General features: G+C 45.3%; 1 long non-coding RNA gene across 1 annotated transcript in view; it reads left to right on the top strand.

Annotated features, from left to right (window-relative positions):
* Nucleotides 1–19,053, top strand: part of LOC144594944 (uncharacterized) — a 263,815-nt gene extending 244,762 nt beyond the window's left edge. The window contains exons 3-4 of the long non-coding RNA XR_013547433.1: nt 16,132–16,368; nt 17,160–19,053. This is a non-coding gene — a long non-coding RNA (uncharacterized LOC144594944). The remainder of the gene's footprint in view (nt 1–16,131; nt 16,369–17,159) is intronic.
* Nucleotides 19,054–19,313: the final 260 nt, after the last annotated feature.

Consider the following 19,313-nt stretch of genomic DNA (forward strand, 5'->3'; position numbering starts at 1 on the left):
AGTGAGTGAGAGTGATCGTGTGTGAGTGTGTGAAAGATTGTGTGTGAGTGAGTGAGAGTGATCGTGTGTGTGTGTGAGTGTGAAAGAGATTTTGTGTGTGTGTGAGTGTGAACGAGGCTTTGTGTGTGTGTGTGTGAGTGTGAAAGAGATTTTGTGTGTGTGTGTGTGTGTGTGTGTGAGTGTGAAAGAGATTCTGTGTGTGTGTGTGAAAGAGATTTTGTGTGTGTGTGTGAGTGTGAAATAGATTTTGTGTGTGTGTGTGAGTGTGAAAGAGATTTTGTGTGTGTGTGTGTGTGAAAGAGATTTTGTGTGTGTGAATGTGAAAGATTTTGTGTGTGTGTGTATGTGTGTTACTTATTTTGATTTGTAGGTGGCCTTTCACGAAATGAGGCCTTTTAATCCTGTGACACCTTTGACTTTCACCTTGCTGCTTTGCCATTCAGGCAAGTTTAGTCATGTTGCACAGGATTAAGGAAGCTCTTGAGCAGCACACACACGGTGGGACTTCTCCCCCGATGCACAAAAGACCCAAATAAAAGGGCGCAGGGGGGGGAGGGAAGATTAAAAGGAGCAGTTTGTACTTGCTTGTGTGAATTACTCCCCATATTGCTTTTGTGCCGGCGTCTCAGGCCACAGAAAGGCCTCGATCGTGCCGCACTGACATCAGCAGGTAGTGCATTGTTAAACAGCAAGGCAGAGTGGAAACTATTTGGTTCAGCACTTTCGGCACTGTACACTATCTTGAATCTCGGGAAGAATCTGGCCGCGCTACACAGAAAATTCAGTCAACCATCATGGGCAGTTTTCTTCAAAACTACCCTGCTTGGCAACGAAACAGAGCGTCAAAAATCCGTTAAAGGGGCAGCAATCTGGGCTATCGGTGGTAGGGCCACTTCTCTCGGCGAAATTAACTCCTTCCTCCGCTCCTGTAGCCTTTTAGTCCACGAGGTGCTGGAGTCTTCAGTGCAGTTGTGGACCATGACTGTCCATTGCCCCCCCCCCCCTCGTTCTTGTGTAGAGGACTCACATCTCTGAGTCTCTCGCCCCAGAGTAGGGGAACCGAGAACCAGAGGACGTAGGGTTTGAGGTGAGGGGGGGAAAGATTTGATAGGGACCCGAGCGGTAACATTTTCACACACAGGGTGGTTGGTGCAGGGAACGAGCTGCCAGCGGAGGTGGTAGTTGAGGCAGGTACTGTCACAACGATTAAGAAACATTTAGACAGGTACATGGATAGGGCAGGTTTAACGGGATGTGGACCAATTACAGGCGGGTGGGACTAGTGTACGTAGGACATGTTGGTCGGTGTGGGCAGGTGGGGTCGAAGGATCATTCTGCTTTAGTTAAACATTTTGTTCAAGATGGCCGCGCCGTTGTGTTTGGCTGCCTGCCACTGTATGTTTCTTTTTTTTTCCTAATCAGATGTGCAGCACTTTGGTCAACGTGGGTTGTTTTTAAATGTGCTATACAAATAAAATTGACTTGACTCGACTTGACATGACTACACTTCTGTCTCATTTATCCGTTGGCAGTACACACAGGGCCTAATGAGGGCCTAATAATGGCCTGATTACAGATTTTAGTTTAGTTTAGAGATATAGGGTGGAAACAGGCCCTTTCGGCCCACCGAGTCCGCGCCGACCAGCGATCCCCGCACATTAACACTATCCTATACCCACTAGGGACAATTTTTACATTTATCAAGCCAATTAACCTACATACCTGTACGTCTTTGGAGTCTACATACATGTAAGTCTTTGGAGTCTACATACCTGTACGTCCTTGGAGTCTATATACCTGTACGTCTTTGGAGTTTACCTACCTGTACGTCTTTGGAGTCTACATACCTGTACGTCTTTGGAGTCTACATACATGTAAGTCTTTGGAGTCTACATACCTGTACGTCTTTGGAGTCTACATACATGTAAGTCTTTGGAGTCTACATACATGTAAGTCTTTGGAGTCTACATACATGTAAGTCTTTGGAGTTTACCTACCTGTACGTCTTTGGAGTTTACATACCTGTACGTCTTTGGAGTCTACATACCTGTACGTCTTTGGAGTTTACATACCATTACGTCTTTGGTGGCATTTCAGGACCTGGAGAAATGTTAGGTCTTAATATGGATAATACATGGGAAATAAAGTGGGCTTCATCCAGAATGATTTAAGTCAATAGGGTACATATGGCTATGCAGGGAATGGAGGGATATGGAGACATGCAGAGGAGATCATGCTCGGCACAGACACTGTAGGCCGCAGGACCTGCTCCTGAGCTGCGGAAACCCCGAACCAGTTGAAGGCGACGGAAGAAGGCCCTGCAGGAGCCTGGGACTTTCCTGGACCGGGAGCCGCGTCCAGCACACCGGGCGCACGGACAGACCGGACGTCGGACTTGGGAAATGGAGCCAAAGCACAGCGGCGTCCACATATGTCGAAACGCTAAAAAACAAATGTCACTGTGATAAGCAAAGCACCATTGAAGGAACTGCAGATGCTGATTTTCCACAAAAAAAGGATGCAAAGTGCTGGAGTAACCAACAGGTCAGGCAGCATCTCTGAGGAACATGGATAGGTGAAGTTTCGGGTCGGGATTTTGTTCTGATGCTGTACTGTTCCATGTTTCCTAAACCTGCATGATTGCAACCCACCTGAGGGAAGTTTTTATTTTAGCTTGCCCCCCCCCCCCCACCCCCACCCTTCCCAGAATACTTTTCTATTATGGTTAATACCCAGCAACAACTGAACAAGTTATTATTGGCACCTTCCAAACTCCCATTCTACCCTTCCCCCACCACCCACTCTGATACCTTTACCCCCGCCCACCGCATCCTTCCCCCAGGTCCTGCCTTCCAGTTTGAAGATCTAGGAAGTAATACAAAGGATAGACACAAAATGCTGGTGTAACTCACCGGGGCAGGCAGCATCTCTTTCGGGGTCGGGTCAAGAATCAGAATCAGAATCAGAATAACCTTTATTGTCATCCAAAAAAACAAGTCTTTTGGACGAAATTCCGTTACCCATAGTCCAACAATAAGAGCAATAAAAATAAGCAATAACACACACAATCACAAACCAACACAAAACAAAAAAAAGAAACACCCATCACAGTGAGTCTCCACCAGTCACCTCCTCACTGTGATGGAAGGCCAGAATGTCTTTTCTCTTCCCCTGCCGTCTTCTCCCGCGATCAGGCTGTTGAAGTTGCCACGTTCCAGGCCGCGCCGGACGGTGAAAGGTCTGAAGAAGGTTCTCGACCCAAAACGTCACCCATTCCTTCCCTCCTGAGATGCTGCCTGACCCGCTGAGTTACTACAGCATTTTGTGATACCTTCGATTTGTACCAGCATCTGCAGTTATTCTCCTACGGATCAGGAGACAAATGGCCTATTGGCTTGCAATGTACTGAGGCAGGGAATGGTGTTCAGCAGCAACCTATTGTCAATACACCGAAGATGGACAAGAAATACTGGAGTAACTCAGTGGGACATTCAGCATCTCAGGAGAGATGGAAAGGGTGACGTTTTGGGTCGAGACCCTACTTCACACTGAGAGTCAGGGGAGAGGGAGTCTAGAGATATGGAAGGGTAAGGTGTAGAAACAACAGATCAAAGCGGATGCTGATAAGGAAATGTAGTAGGAAGGAACTGCAGATGCTGGTTTAAACTGTAGACACAAAAAGCTGGAGTAACTCAGCATCCCTTCAGACTGAAAAGGGTCTCGACCCGAAACACCACCCATTCCTTCTCTCCAGAGATGCTCTGGGGACTAGTGGAATCAAGGGATACGGGGAGAAGGCAGGCACAGGTTACTTACTGATTGTGGATGATCAGCCATGATCACAATGAATGGCGGTGCTGGCTCGAAGGGCCAAATGGCCTCCTCCTGCACCTATTTTCCATGTTTCTATGCTGCCTGACCCCCTGAGTTACTCCAGCATTTTGTGCCTATCATAAGGAAATGCAGAATGGTTCATTGTTAGCTGAGGGCAAGGTGACAATGCGGTGTACAATCAGTAATATTTAATCGGGAGGACGGTCGGAGAACTAGGGTGGAGGAGGGGCAGAGAGAGAGGTTTACTTGAGGTTGAGAGAAATCAATACTCGTATCACTGGGTTGTGACTGTACAACTTCGGACTGACAGACAAAACACTCAGATGACCATGATGGGAAACGGGAGGCTTTTCTCAAAGGAAAACAGCCCATATATATAACTATGTTTTTGGCAGGTGCTGAGCATTGAACTGTATTCAATTCCTTCAAGGCTACACTACCTGAGTGTTTTTGGAACAGGAACCACAGTTTACTCAGTAAAAATTTACAATCATAATTGCACAGGTGTCTTCAGATAATTTTCTGGTTTATGATGCTGCAAAAGTTCTCATTCACGGTAAGTTAATGACTAATCCACCTATCATGATTCAATACTCCATATATTCCATAACCACATTTTAATTCTCTCGTTTTTTAGAAGATTCTTTTGTTGCAGTTCTTTTTCCATCAACTTCCATTGAAGTTGTGTGGTGGATATGAGGTCACGTGATCCATTGAGGATATGAGCTCATGATAGTCGTGATATGAGCTCACCTGGTGGATATGGGGACACGTGGTGGATATGAGGTCATGTGGTGGATATGAGGTCATGTGGTGGATATGAGGTCACATATCAACACGGCAGGCAGCACGGTGACACAGCGGTAGAGTTTCTGTCTCAATGTGCCAGAGACCCGGGTTCCATCCTAACTACAGGTACTGTCTGCACGGAGTTTGTACGTTCTCCCCGTGTTCTGCGTGGGGTTTCTCCGAGATCTTCGGTTTCCTCCCACACCCCAAAGACGTACAGGTTTGTGGGGGAATTGACAATTTGTAAATTGTCCTTAGTGTGTGTAGGATAGTGCTAGTGTGCGGGGATCGCTGGTCGGCGTGGACTGTGGGCGGAAGAGCCTGTTTCCGTGCTGTATCTCTCAACTAAACTAAATAAAAGTGTACCCTTTGTAGATATGAGGTGATTAAAAATAGTAATATGTCATTTGGAAAAATATGAGGTCATGTGGATATGAGATATGAGTAGATATGAGGTCATAAAAGTAGTGATATGACCTTGCATTTGAGGCCCTCTGAGGGGGCGCTGTGAACTGTTTATGTATGTGCTGTTATGTTTGTGTGCCATTGTATGTTCGTTCTTAGTACCTGAACTGATGTACAGCACTTTGGTCAACGTGGGTTGTTTTTAAATGTGCTATACAAATAAAATTGACTTGACTTGACTTGTGTGGTGCACAGTTTAAGAATAAGGGGTAGGCCATTTAGGACTGAGAGGAGGAAAAACTTTTTCACTCAGAGAGTTGTGAATCTGTGGAATTCTCTGCCACCGAAGACAGTGGAGGCCAATTCACTGGATGTATTCAAGAGAGAGTTAGATACAGCTCTTAGGGCCAACGGAATCAAGGGATATGGGGAGAAAGCAGGAACAGGGTACTGATTCCGGATGATCGTATTGAATGGCGGTGCGGGCTCGAAGGGCCGAATGGCCTACTCCTGCACCTGCTTTCTATGTTTCAATGTTTCTATGTTTCTATGATATGAGAACATGTGGTGGACATGAGGCCACACAGACCCGTGCCTAACCCTTGACTTGTGTAGAATATGAGGCTGCCTCTGACGCATGCTGGTCATCTGTTCACCAGTTCATCAGTTCATCAGGCACCAGTTCATCTCCATTAACAACTGTAAATCCCCCACCGCTCCCCTCCCCCAAGGTGCCCCCCAAGGCTCAGTCCTTGGCCCCCTCCTCTTCATCCTCTACCTGTTCCCCCTTGGTCAATTAATCCGCCGTCATGGTCTCAACTTCCACTGCTTCGCCGATGATATCCAGCTCCTCATCTCCACCAAGTCAATCTCCACCACCACACACTCTACACTGACAAACTGCATCACTGAAATAAAATCTTGGCTTCAATCAAATTTCCTCAAACTCAACTGCAACAAATCTGAAATCATCATCATTGGTCCAAAAACGCTCACCAAATCCACCCAAAACTTCATCCTCAATATTGATGGTCTCCCAGTATCCACCTCCCCTCACATCCGGAATCTTGGAATCATCTTTGATCAAACCCTCTCCTTCGACAAACACATCAAACACATCACAAAGACAGCCTTCTTCCACCTCAAAAACATTGCCCGTCTCCGTCCATCCCTCTCCTCCACAGCTGCAGAAACCCTCATCCACGCCTTCATCACCTCCCGTCTGGACTACTGCAACAGCCTCCTCTATGGCGCACCCTCAAAAATCATCAGTAAACTTCAATACATTCAAAACTCCGCTGCCCGTCTACTCACCCACACCCCGATCCGTGACCATATCACCCCCGTCCTTTACAAACTCCACTGGCTCCCCATCCCCCAGAGAATCCAGTACAAAATCCTCCTCATGACCTACAAAGCCCTCCACAACCTGGCCCCATCCTACCTGACTGACCTCCTCCACAGGCACACTCCCACCTGCACCCTCCGCTCTGCTGCTGCCAATCTCCTATCCCCCCCCATCCGGACCAAACTCAGATCCTGGGGGGACAGGGCTTTCTCCATCGCTGCTCCCACCCTATGGAACTCACTACCCCAAACCGTCAGAGACTCCTCCTCACTCACCACATTCAAAACATCACTGAAGTCTCACCTGTTCAGTACTGCCTTTAACCACTGAAGGTCACCTCACCTTCTGTCTCCTTTCTCTGTTCGTTTACTTATTTATCTATTTATTCACTTCCCTATGTTCTTTAAATCCCTGTAAAGCATCGTTGAGTGTATAAAAAGCGCTATATAAATGTAATGCATTATTATTATTATTATTATTATCTGCACAAATATCCTACATGATGAACATGGATCAATGAACTGCATTTAATTCAAGTCTCGCTCCACACAAGCAACTCCTCTCATGCCAAAGTAGACACAAAATGCTGGAGTAACTCAGCGGGTCAGGTAGCATCTCAGGAGAGAAGGAATGAGTGACGTTTGCAGGTCGAGACCCTTCTTCAGACTGAGAGTCAGGGGAAAGGGGAAAGGGGAAACGTCGCCCATTCCTTCTCTCCTGAGATGCTGCCTGACCCGCTGAGTTACTCCAGCATTTTGTGTCCACCTTCAATTTGAACCAGCATCTGCAGTTATTTTCCTATACCTCTCATACCAGGCCCTTTCCCCACCTCTCGGCCAAAGGTGTCCATGACTTCCTACGGCGGCCTGTGACTTTGCATCGTATGGCTTCCATTTGATTGTTGAGAATCGCTCTCGGATCTTTTTGTATCCCCTGTGGGATCAATAAACTCCATCTGCTTTGGCCTCCAGCACCACCCCCTTACTCCTGTCCACTGGCTCAACACTATCCCCCCCTCCCCCCCCCCCCCCCCCCCCCACACAAAACGAACGTCTGCTGTGCTTTTGGTGTGGTCCAGTTGATATGTTGCAGATTAGGTCCAGATAGATTTTGATGCGCAGTTTGTTTTTACAGCTTACCAGTCTTCAAATCATTCTGCAGGTGTGCCTTAGCGTGAGTTTTACAAAGCCGTCGGGAACATCAGTTCCTTATTTGCTCATGCACTGGTGAAAAATAAACCCAGTGGTTGTTATTCCAGCACCGAGTCGCTGTTGTCATGTTGTTAACGTTCTTGGAGATGATTTACATCATTGTCACATAACGGCAACGCGCTGACATTTCCCCTTCATCGACTTACGTTGCTTATATTATTGTGTGTCCATTGGATTTCCCCCTGATGCTTTTAATTCCCTGTTATCAGCAGTTTAACTGAGTGCCTTTGGGAGCCATGCACGGCTATGCTGACGTATGCATTTCAGAACCTTGTTTTGTATTGATGTAGAAACATCTAGCAGCATGGTGGCGCAGCGGTAGAGTTGTTGCCTTACAGCGCCAGAGATCCGGGTTCGATCCCTGCCGCGGGTACTTGTCTGCATGGAGTTTGTACGTTCTCCCCGTGACCGCGTGGGTTTTCTCCGGGTTCCTCCCACACTCCAAAGACATACGGGTTTTGTAGATTAATTGGCTTCGGTGAAATTGTAAATTGTCCCTAGTGTGTGTAGGATAGCGTTAGTGTACGGGGTGACCGCTGGTCGACACGGGCAGTGGGCCGAAGGGCCTGTTTCCGTGCTGTATCTCTAAACTAAACTAAACTAATTGGTCACAGGACAGCCTTTTTAGCTTTGCATTGATATTCCTCTTGCCAAAGTATTTGCAGCAGATGTTTGCTGAAATTTTGCTAAGTTTATAAATATTTATATATATTTGCAAATGACAAGAGAACACACTCTTTAGCAAATTTTAATCCCCACAGATGCATGCTTTGGTAAAGCCCCATATTTTCAGTTTGTATGCCGTGTAGGCAGAGGGGGTGGTATTATTGTACACATAGAAACTGCAGAAGGCGAGGCTTCTTCTCGGGATTTGCTGCCGACAGGATATTCATGCCAAATTGCCAGCGAGTACTCAGCACGTCCGACCCTGGCTCATATCCTGCACGGGTTAAAGGTCCCACATTTTGACCCTGTGACCTCCTGCCAGCCTCGGCCTTCAGGAGGATATATTTCCCAAATGCGCGTCTCAGTGCCGGACGAAGTAAACGCAAACAATGCCCAAGCCTCACCAAAGGAACACAGTGCAAAATAAGTGTTCTCGGCCAACTTACACTCTGCATTGCATAACCTCGGACTCCTATGTCCGTGTGCCTCGAGGTTCGATTGCAACGAGCTGATTCACAGACTGTTTTGCGGCAGAAAACATGAGCCGAGACTTAAATTGATTTGTCCCTCCTAAACCCTCCTTGCCATCAGAATTCTGTTGGCTTGCAAACACAGTTTAAGTGCACTGACACAGTTTGGACTTACCTTTATCGAAGCCAAAAAATCTGGTTTGAAAAAATGTAATACATTGCAACTGCATAAGACAGCCAGCTGGGTCATATCCAGGATGGCAGTACACTTTGATCAAGCTGAGATGGATTTTTCTTTTGGTTCTCTATTATAAGTTGTACTTGAGATAGTGGATGATGCAATGGATGGGAACATTGTCATTATTTCTGGAGCACAAAACCAAGGCCCGGCAAATGTCATAACAATTTCCTCTGAAACTGCAAGAGGTCTCATTGAAATTAGCTCGGAGATTTCTGTTTTGCTGTTTGTGGGCACTTATCCACAGGAAAAAAAGAACATGAACTTAATTTGGTATCAACTGGAACTCAACTGCAGGGCTCGTGTGGACTTCCGTCATGGCTCATTTGGGAAATGTCCCAGTGAAGTGTTTAAGAGTGGTCGCAGGTTGAGTTTCAGCAACAATACAAGCGAACAAAAAAACAAATTGTTGGAAGAACTCAATGGGGTCGGACAATCCGCGGGGAGAAATGGACGGATTACATTTTTGGGCAGAAGATTTCAACATGTCTGAAGTGGAGGGGAGATAGCTGGTGGAAAGAGGTGAGGGGAAGGGGTGGGCAAGATGTGTAGGAAGGAACTGCAGATGCTGGTTTACCATCGAAGATAGACACAAAATGCTGGAGTAACTCAGCGGGTCAGGCAGCATCTCTGGAGAGAAGGAATGGGTGACGTTTGCAGGTCGAGACCCTTCTTCAGACTGAGAGTCAGGGGAAAGGGGGACATAGAGATAAGGAAGGGTAAGGTGTGAAAAAGCAGATCAAAGGGGACGATGAACCAGGAAATGTAGAATGATAGATGGATCCAAGTAAATGGGTGGGGAGGGGGATTTTGGCAGATGAGCAAGGCGGGGGAGAGAAGGGCAGTGATAGTCACAACGACTTGAGATGAGAAGTGCAATTTAGAAGGATGAGAGGGGATCTTATAGAAACATATAACATTCTTAAAGGATTGGACAGGCTAGATGCAGGAATAATGTTCCCAATGTTGGGGGTGTCCAGAACCAGGGGTCACAGTTTAAGCATAAGGGGTAGGCCATTTAGGACTGAGATGAAGAAACATTTCTTCACCCAGAGAGTTGTGCATCTGTGTAATTCTCTGCCAAAGAATATGGGATACTGATTTTAGATGAGCAGCCATGATTATATTGAATGGCGGTGCTGGCTCGAAGAGCTGAATGGCCTCCTCCTGTAGCTATTTTTCTCTGGTTCCGTGGTTTCTAAGTGGGGAAGGCAAAGGAGTACAGATTGTGGAATCTGATAAGAAAGGAAGGTGAGGAGTGAAATATAGAATTGGAGAGATAGATGGTAGGTCGATGAGGATATTGAGAGAGAATACTAGAAAACCTGAAGAAGGGAGATGGGCAGAAGGAGGAAATGGAGAAGAGGAATGGGGCTTTATGACAGGAATGGAGAGGGGGGTTTGGTAACGGAATTGGAGAGAATGGTGTGCTTAAGAGGACCTGGGTAGATCGGGCTGATGGGTCAGCTGGGGGAAAGAAGGCAAACAAAGCAAATAGAAGTCTATGACAGGTAATCTCAGTGGGTTGAACCTTAACAGCCCCCTTCTCTGTAAACCAGAGCGCATCTTTTCTTGTGCAATATCTCAGAAAATGTTAGGTGGTCAAGGAGAAAAACGTTGCCACTCATTCCTAGAACAAAGGTAGTTGAGGGCGGCACGGTGGCGCAGCGGTAGAGTTGCCGCCTTACAGCGCCAGAGACCCTGGTTCGATCCTGAGTACAGGTGCTGTCTGTACGGAGTTTGTACATTCTCCTCATGACCTGCATGGGTTTTCTCCGAAATCTTTGGTTCCCTCCCAAACTCCAAAAGGCGTGCAGGTTTGTTGGTCAATTGGCTGGGTATAAATCTAACATTTGCCCCAAGTGTGTGTAGGGTAGTGCTAGTGTGCAGAGATCGCTGGTCGGTGCGGACTCAGTGGGCCGAAGGGCCTGTTTCAGCACTGTATCTCTAAACTAAACTAAACTAAACATATGTCACTTTGACCAAACAAGTGAATGTAAAGTCCTCATCACTTGAGGCTCAAAGTGTTAGAGCAGAAATTCTATAGACTACACACAAAAGTTTTACTGTCCTTTACTAGAAAACTGGTATCTCAGCTACTTACTGTGTCTATTCTGAAGCTGCTGATTTTGCTCCCAGTACAAAATGGGATGATCTTTTCGAGATGTATAAAATCATGAGGGGAATAGATAGGGTGAAAAGGTTTTTTTACTACATGGAGTAAGAATCAGGAACATAGGTTTAAGGTTGATGGGGAAAGCTTTAAAAGGAAACTGAGGGTCAACCTTTAACACACAGAGGGTGGTGGGTATATGGAATGAGCTGCCAGAGGAGGTAGTTGAGCCAGTTACTATAACAATATCTAAAAGACATTTGGACAGGTACATGGGCAGGAAAGGTTTAGAGTAGGTTTGCCAACTGTCCCATATTAGCCGGGCCTTCACGTATTTTGGGCTAAATTGGTTTGTCCCGCACGGGACTGCCCTTGCCCGGTATTAGGCCTGGGGGGCGCTGTAGGCCCGGAAGCTGTAGGCCCCAATACTGTAGGCCCCGACGCTGTAGATCCCGACAGTTTAAGACCCGACACTCTAGGTTTCCGACATTTTAGCTCCGGACAGTCTAGGTCCCGAGGCCCGGGCTCTGCCTAATGGAGGTTGCCTAGCAACCCACCTCCCGGCCCGGGCGGCCGCCATTGGTGGATCGGGAGCATGTGGCCGCTGGCTGGGTGAGGTCACGTGGGGTGCGGGTCAGTGACGTCACCTTGTCCCGTATTTGGGAGTGAGATAGCTGGCACCCCTAGTTTAGAGGGATCTGACATTAGGTACCATCAAAGTTCAAACTTTCCCCTCAGTGTAGGCATCTGCAGGGCATCTTTGTCTTGCACACCCTGCCCATGCCTCCCAATTGTGACCCTAAAGACTAGGCCTAAAATGCAGTGCAATTCTGTAGCAACTGTGCAAGCAATAGCCAGTCACACAACATGCTTAGATCGACCTTTCTCGGCCCTTTTCTCTGTTCTCTGCAACTCTCTGACTCCAAATATAAACTCACACAAGGTGGACAAACCCAATTGTCATCATGAATGTGAAGAACATTTTATGAAGATATCTTCCCAAGCTTTTACCAATTTTCTGTTTTCTGTTTCCAATAGTTTAATTTAGTTTGGAGATACAGCGTGGAACAGGCCCTTCGGCCCACTGAGTCCCTGCCAACCAGCGATCCCCGCACACTAACGCTATCCTATGCACACAAGGGGACAATTTACAATTTTACCAAGCCAATTAACCTGGACGTCTTTGGAGTGTGGGTGGAAACCGGAGCTCCCGGAGAAAACCCACGCAGGTCACGGGGAAAACGTACAACCTCCATACAGACAGCGTCCGTAGTCAGGATCGAACCCGAGTCTCTGGCGCTGTGAGGCAGCAACTCTACTGTGCCGCCCTAATAGAAGGACCTTAAAGAGCAGACTCCTTTTAGTCTAATTTTGAGCCTCAGAAATGTTTAGACGAAAGGGCCTGTAAGAGTCTTCTTCATGGAAACAACTGCAAAGAAATGAAGACAGATTTATTAAAAAATGAGAGCTGATTTGCAAGTTGTCTCGGGGGTAGAGAAGTGGACGAGTGTGCATTTGCCTATATCACTGGTTTTGTTTAAATGCCTCTGAAGGCCTGCAGAGTAATTAGAAGATTAAAAGTGGAGAATAGTCTGAGTGCACACTTCCATGTAGAGGATTTTCCACCGGCAGAATATGTGTATTTAGTTACGTTACATTATCTAACACAGTAATGTAAACTGAAACAGATTGATTGTTCTGACAAGCAATGAGTTTAGGTCTAAATATCTTGATTGGCTTTGACCCGGAAAGGTGAAAGGGCAAGAGTTCCTGAGAATGAGCCTCGAAGGGATATCTCCATTGGGAAAGGACGGCAGCTTTGTTTTTTAAGAGAAAAAAAAATCTGTTTTGCACAATTTAGTAAATTTGGAAAATTGTGAAACAATTTGTGCTGAAATCAGTTACTGCTAACATGATTAGATGCACGTTACAGTTCTTAAAAACTGCCCAGTTATTGGTTAGACGTCCAGATTTTTTTTCTCTATTCAGGTAAAACTTTATCGGGATGTTTTGAATGCCGAATCGTGAAAGGTCTGGATAGAGTGGATGTGGAGAGGATGTTTCTACCGGTGGGAAAGTGTGGGACCAGAGGGCACAGCCTCAGAATCAAAGGACGTTCCTTTAGGAAGGAGATGAGGAGGAATTTCTTTCGTCAGAGGGTGGTGAATCTGTGGCATTCCTTGCCACAGAAGACTGTGGAGTCCAAGTCAGTGGATATTTTTAAGGCAGAGATGGATAGATTCTTGATTAGTGCGGGTGTCAGGGGTTATTATGGGGAGAAGGCAGGAGAATGGGGTTAGGAGGGAGAGATAGATCAGCCATGATTGAATGGCGGAGTAGACTTGATGGGCCGAATGGCCTAATTCTGCTCCGAGCACTTATGAATGCCAGGTATTAATTTCTTAGGACATTCTGCCGCACCCTTGCACGGTCCCATCCCACGCCAGCACCATTCCTGATGAATTGATTCCAATGTAATCTGTACATCACTAAAGTTAAGAGCAAGTAATCTGACCCGAAGAATTTGATTCAAACATGCCATCAAATAAATGTTAAACTCAACATCTGAAACCACGGTCGTTTACCCAGCTGGCTGTGAGTTCTGCATTTGATGTTAAGGGGATACTAAATTAAAAGTTTTGGCCTTCCCCTCACTGAATTAAGAAAATAAAGTTGTTAATGCTGCCGAATGTGTAAGATGTTGAGAAGCGACTTTCAGGATGGTTAGGATATGGGTTATGTCTCAATGATCATTAATGACGCAAGGGGAGACTTTAGACTTTAGAGATACAGTGTAGAAACAGGCCCTTCGGCCCACCAAGTCCGCACCGACCAGCAATCACCATGTAAACCAGATCTGTCCGGCACATTAGGGATATTTTCTTTACAATTTACAGAAACCAATTAACCTATAAACCTGAATAAACCTATAAATCTGAAGAAGGGTCTCGCCTCAAAACATCGCCCAAGTCTGATGAAGGGTCTCGACCCGAAACATCACCCATTCCTTCTCTCCAGAGATGCTGCCTGTCCCACTGAGTTACTTCGGCATTTTGTGTCTACCTTTGATTTAAACCAGCATCTGCAGTTCTTTCTTACACATAACCTATAAACCTGTACATCTTTGATGTACATGTTTATGTACTCTCATAAACATGTGAGTTTATTATTGTCACATGTACCGAGGTGCAGTGAAAAGCTTTTGTTTGCTTGCTTGCTCTGAATGTGGAAAGAATGTTTCCACTGGTGGGAGAGTCTTGGACCAGAGGTGATACCCTCAGAATTAAAGGGTGCTATATTAGAAAGGAGGTGAGGAGGAACTTCAGAGGGTGGTTAATCTGTGGAACTCATTACCACAGAGGGCTGTGGTGGCCATCAGTGGATATTTTTAAGGCAGAGATAGACAAATTCTTCATTAGAACGTGTGTCAAGGGTTATGGGGAGAAGGCCGAAAAATGGGATTAGGCGGCCATGATTGAATGGCGGAGTAGACTCGATGGGCGTAATGGTCTAATTCTACTCCTGTGACTTGTGAATTTTTGAATGTGCTATCCAGTCAAAGAAAAGACTACACATGAATACAATTAAGCCGTCCACAGTGCACAAAGGGCACAATATTTAGTGCAAAGATATAACAATGTTTAGTACAAAGCTGTTTCCACACTGTATCTCTAAACTAAACTAAACTAAACTAAACTAAGCTAAACTAAAGTACATTTCTCTCCAACCCCCACTCTCACCCACCTACGAGGACGTTGTCAGGTCTCGAATGTGTGAGCTGTTGGGAGAGGTTGAATAGGTTGGGACTCTTCAAGAAACAGTTAGACAGGTACATGACTAGGACAGGTTTGGAAGGACACGGACCAAACGCAGGCAGGTGGGACTAGTGTAGCTGGGACATGTTGGCCTGTGTGGGCAAGTTGGGCTGCACGGCCAGTTTCCACGCTCCATCACACCATGACTCTATGACCCCTCTCTCATGCCTCACCCTCTCCCAACCCTCCCAGTGTCCCACTCCTTCCTCTTCCCTGAACCACAACAACCTCAAATCATCACCCACAATTTGCCACAATTTCTTGCGGTTTTGGATGGAGCTGTTCCCAAACCAAGCTATGAGGCATCCTGACAAAATGCTTTCTATGGTGCATCTGTAGAAGTTGGTGTGAGATGTAGGGGACATGCCAAACTTCCTAAGCCTTCTAAGGAGGTAGAGGCGTTTTGGTGTGCTTTCTAATTCCAGTGTTGAATCGTTCAGATTGGGTTGATGGCTAAACTGCATCTGCATTGATCTGTTAATTCACAAGTTCACAAGTTATAGGAGTCTTCATCCTCTTCCTCTTCCTCTTCCTTTTCCTCTTCCTCTTCCTCTTCCTCTTCCTCTTCCTCTTCCTCTTCCTCTTCCTCTTCCTCTTCCTCTTCTTCCTCTTCTTCCTCTTCTTCCTCTTCCTCTTCCTCTTCCTCTTCCTCTTCCTCTTCCTCTTCCTCTTCCTCTTCCTCTTCCCCTTCCCCTTCCCCTTCCCCCTTCCCCCTCCCCCTTCCCCCTTCCCCCTTCCCTCTTTCCTCTTTCCTGTTCCGCTTCCTCTTCTTCTTCACAGCCTAAAGCTGTAGGTCAAGAGTAGACAGCCAGGCGAGGGCAGCATTAGTTGCTGGGCGGATGGCCTTGATGCCACCAGGGAAAAGCCTCAGTGAGCAGTCATTCACGATGTGAGTTATAAGAGTAGAATTAGGCCATTCAACTGATCGAGTCCATTCCACCATTCAATCATGGCTGATCTCTGCCTCTTAATCCAATTTTCCTGCCTTCTCCCCATAACCCTTGTCTATATCTCTGCATTAAAAATATCCACTGACTTGGCCTCCACAATGTCTGCCCTCTGTAGCAATAATTCCACAGATTAACTAGCCTCTGACTAAAGAAGTTCCTCCTCACCTCCTTTCTAAAAGAGCGGCCTTTAATTCTGCAGCTATGACCTCTGGTCCTAGACTCTTCCACCAGTGGAAACATCCTTTCCACATCCACTCTATCTGTGCCTTCCATTATTCTTTTTTTTTAACAGAATTGACAGAAAGGGCACCTCGGAAGGCCACAGTGTTAGGCAATCAGCGAGGGAGCTGAACAAGAACCAAACCAGCCTCATCTACGATGGATTCCCACAGTCACCGCTCGTACATGAAGTGGTTGAGGCACCAGAGAGCTGCCAGCGCTCGTTGGAGAACGTTCCAACACGAGTCCATATCTTCAGTGCCACCAGGGAGAAGATTGGAAAGGAACTACAACTACAGATCTGCATGAGGTCGGAACCAACTTTATAAATAACATTTTATTTATTAAACTGAAACATTATAAGTCTAGGGGCCTTGCCCAGGTCGGCCAAGAAAACCCTTTGGTCTTTTTGAAAAAAATGTAGATATTAGTTAAAATGACCTCCACGTTCAAGAACACCTTCTTACCAAGTGCCATCAGGCTCTTGAACACCTCAAGACACAAACAAAACTATGAACTATCTTGGTTACACCAAGGTCATTTAAAAGACATTTGGACAGGTGCATGGAAAGGAAAGGTTTACAGGGATATGGATTAAATGCAGGCAGGTGGGACTGGTGTAGATAGGGCATCTTGGTTGTCATAGGCAAGTGGGGCTGAAGGTCCTGTTTCCATGCTGTGTCTTGGGCTTTTTACATTGGTAATTCTGTGCTATTGGGCTTTTAATTTATTGATTTGTTTTGTTCATTATGTTATCTAATGGGTATTGAGTTCACGGGCTTTTTGAGCTGCTGCAAGTAAGCATTTCATTGTTCCACTGTCAGTATAAATCAAAGGATATTTCTACGGCAGAGATAGATTCTTGATTAGTATGGGTGTTGTGGGTTAGGGGGAGAAGGCAGGAGAATGGGGTTAAGTGGGAAAAATAGATCAGCCATGATGAATGGCGGAGTAGTCTTGATGGGCCGAATGGCCTAATTCTGCTCCGATCACTTATGAACTTACATATGACAATTAAACACACTTGACTATCTCTTGACTCTCTGATCTTACAATGGCATAATAGACTGACTTACAATTTGATCTTTCTTTTTGCACTAGTTATTTCACATGCAAGACCACCCCTGCAAGGCCTTCATAAGATTGCTGCTCCCCAATGATAGAGGTCTTGGCCGTCAATCGTAGCACAGTGGGCAGCGACCGCTTAATAATGAAAGCTGAAACACGATCTGCACTCCAGAATATCCAAAACGAACACCACAACAACAACGTCAAAAAAATCATTTCAACACCTCCTCATTTTGACCTCCATCTGCCCAGCTTCATAAAATGCCCGAGCTTAACTCTGCAATGAACACCATCTCCAAAGCAACAAACTTTACTGGGAACATGTCAGATCAACAAAACCTACTCAAAGTAGAACGATCTCAGCAAAGGATTCCTTGAATGGCTTTCAAAAGTTCAACATTTTATAGGATTTCAACAATTAAACATTTCTTTTTTTCTCTCCAATGTTAAGGTCACCAGCCAGAAACTCTGCAAGGAAATTACCTGTTTGTGCCAATGAAACTTAAATCTGATGTGATTTGCTTTTTGAAATAAATTAGATCTAGTTCTGGGCATAGCAAGTATATTGAATTATGAATACAAATGATTTTTGAAAACTCCATTTAGAGCTTTGTAACCTTGTAATGGAATTTTCATTATTTTTTAAAGATTTTGTGCATTTAGGTTCTAGTGAGATTTTTCTTTCAAAAGTAACCCAACTAATGAAGGGAATATGTATTTGTGTATTTTTTTCTACTTTGTTATCGTAACTTTTCCTGTAGGCATGAATTATGTTCATTTTATGTGTAAAATGTAGTTGTAGTCAGTTCTCCATTTTAGTCAAACGGCATTAAAACAGGCCCTCAGGTCCACCGAGTCTGTGCCACGTGTCCAAGAGTCTGAAGTCTGAAGAAGGGTCTCGACCCGAGACGTCACCCATTCCTTCTCTCCCGAGATGCTGCCTGACCTGCTGAGTTACTCCAGCATTTTGTGAATATATACCTTCCAAGTGTCCAACGTCCTTTAGTACTTAGAGATACAGCGCGGAACCAGGCCTACTGAGTCCGTGCTGACCAGTCATCACCCCGTTCACCAACACTATCCTACACACCAGGGATAATTTACAAGAGACAGTCTGAAGAAGGGTCTCGACCTGAAACGTCACCCGTTCCTTCTCTCCAGAGATGCTGCCTGTCCCGCTGCGTCACTGCAGCCTTTTGTGTCTATCTCGGGACAATTTACAAACCTGCACGTCTTTAGAATGTGAGAGGAAAGTGGAGCACCCAGAGAATCCTCACATGGTCAAACTTCTTACAGACATCACATAATCCATATCCATCCATTCCCTACATATTGATGTGCTTATCCAAAAGCCTCTTAAATGTCACTATTGTATCTGCCTTCGCCAACACACCCAGGTGTGCATTCCAAGCACTCACCACCCTCTGTATAAAAAATGTGCCACACACATCCCCTTGAAACTTTGTCCCTCTCACCTTAAAGCGACACCCTCCAGTATTTGATGTCTCCATCCTGCGGAAAAAAGGTTCTGACTGTCTAAAGGTTCTCACTGTGTGTATAATTATTTAGTAAAACTAAATTAATATTCTATTGGAGGGAGTTTCATTGAGTGATGTTAAAACTGGAGAAGATAAATTGCTCACAATAAACCTTTAATTAAAGTGAAGGATTGGGCCTACAGATTTTTCAATGCATAAGTTATTCCGTCTTAACAACCTTGATGTAATCAGTCAAATATATAAAATAATTATACACCAATGAATTTCAAAATCTTTTCAGAATGGGAAAGCTTCGTGGCCTTGGATGTACCTGGTTCCAGCTAACTTTTGTTGAACCGCAGAACTAGTTTTGTTTATTTATTAAGATGTGCATGCCAATTGAATATTTTGCTGTATGTCTTTATTTTTTTATCATGATTCTTGCAACAATGTGATCGTAATAATAACATTTAATAAAGACTTCAAGAAAATCTTCTTCACAGTTTCCTATTAATTTGTAGTTAATATGTCTAATCTTCAAAGAGGCAGAATTGAGAACTGCATAAGGCCATTAGGCCATAGAGCATGTAATTGAGCACTCCAGCTCACCATTAAAAACGCATTTGCGATGATTCCACTCCATTGTCCCCACATTTCCATCATGGTTTACATAAGAGGACCATCATTAGAGGTGGCACAGCGGTAGAGT

Source organism: Rhinoraja longicauda, chromosome 6, assembly GCF_053455715.1.
Source record: "Rhinoraja longicauda isolate Sanriku21f chromosome 6, sRhiLon1.1, whole genome shotgun sequence".
Taxonomy (NCBI): Eukaryota; Metazoa; Chordata; class Chondrichthyes; order Rajiformes; family Arhynchobatidae; genus Rhinoraja; species Rhinoraja longicauda.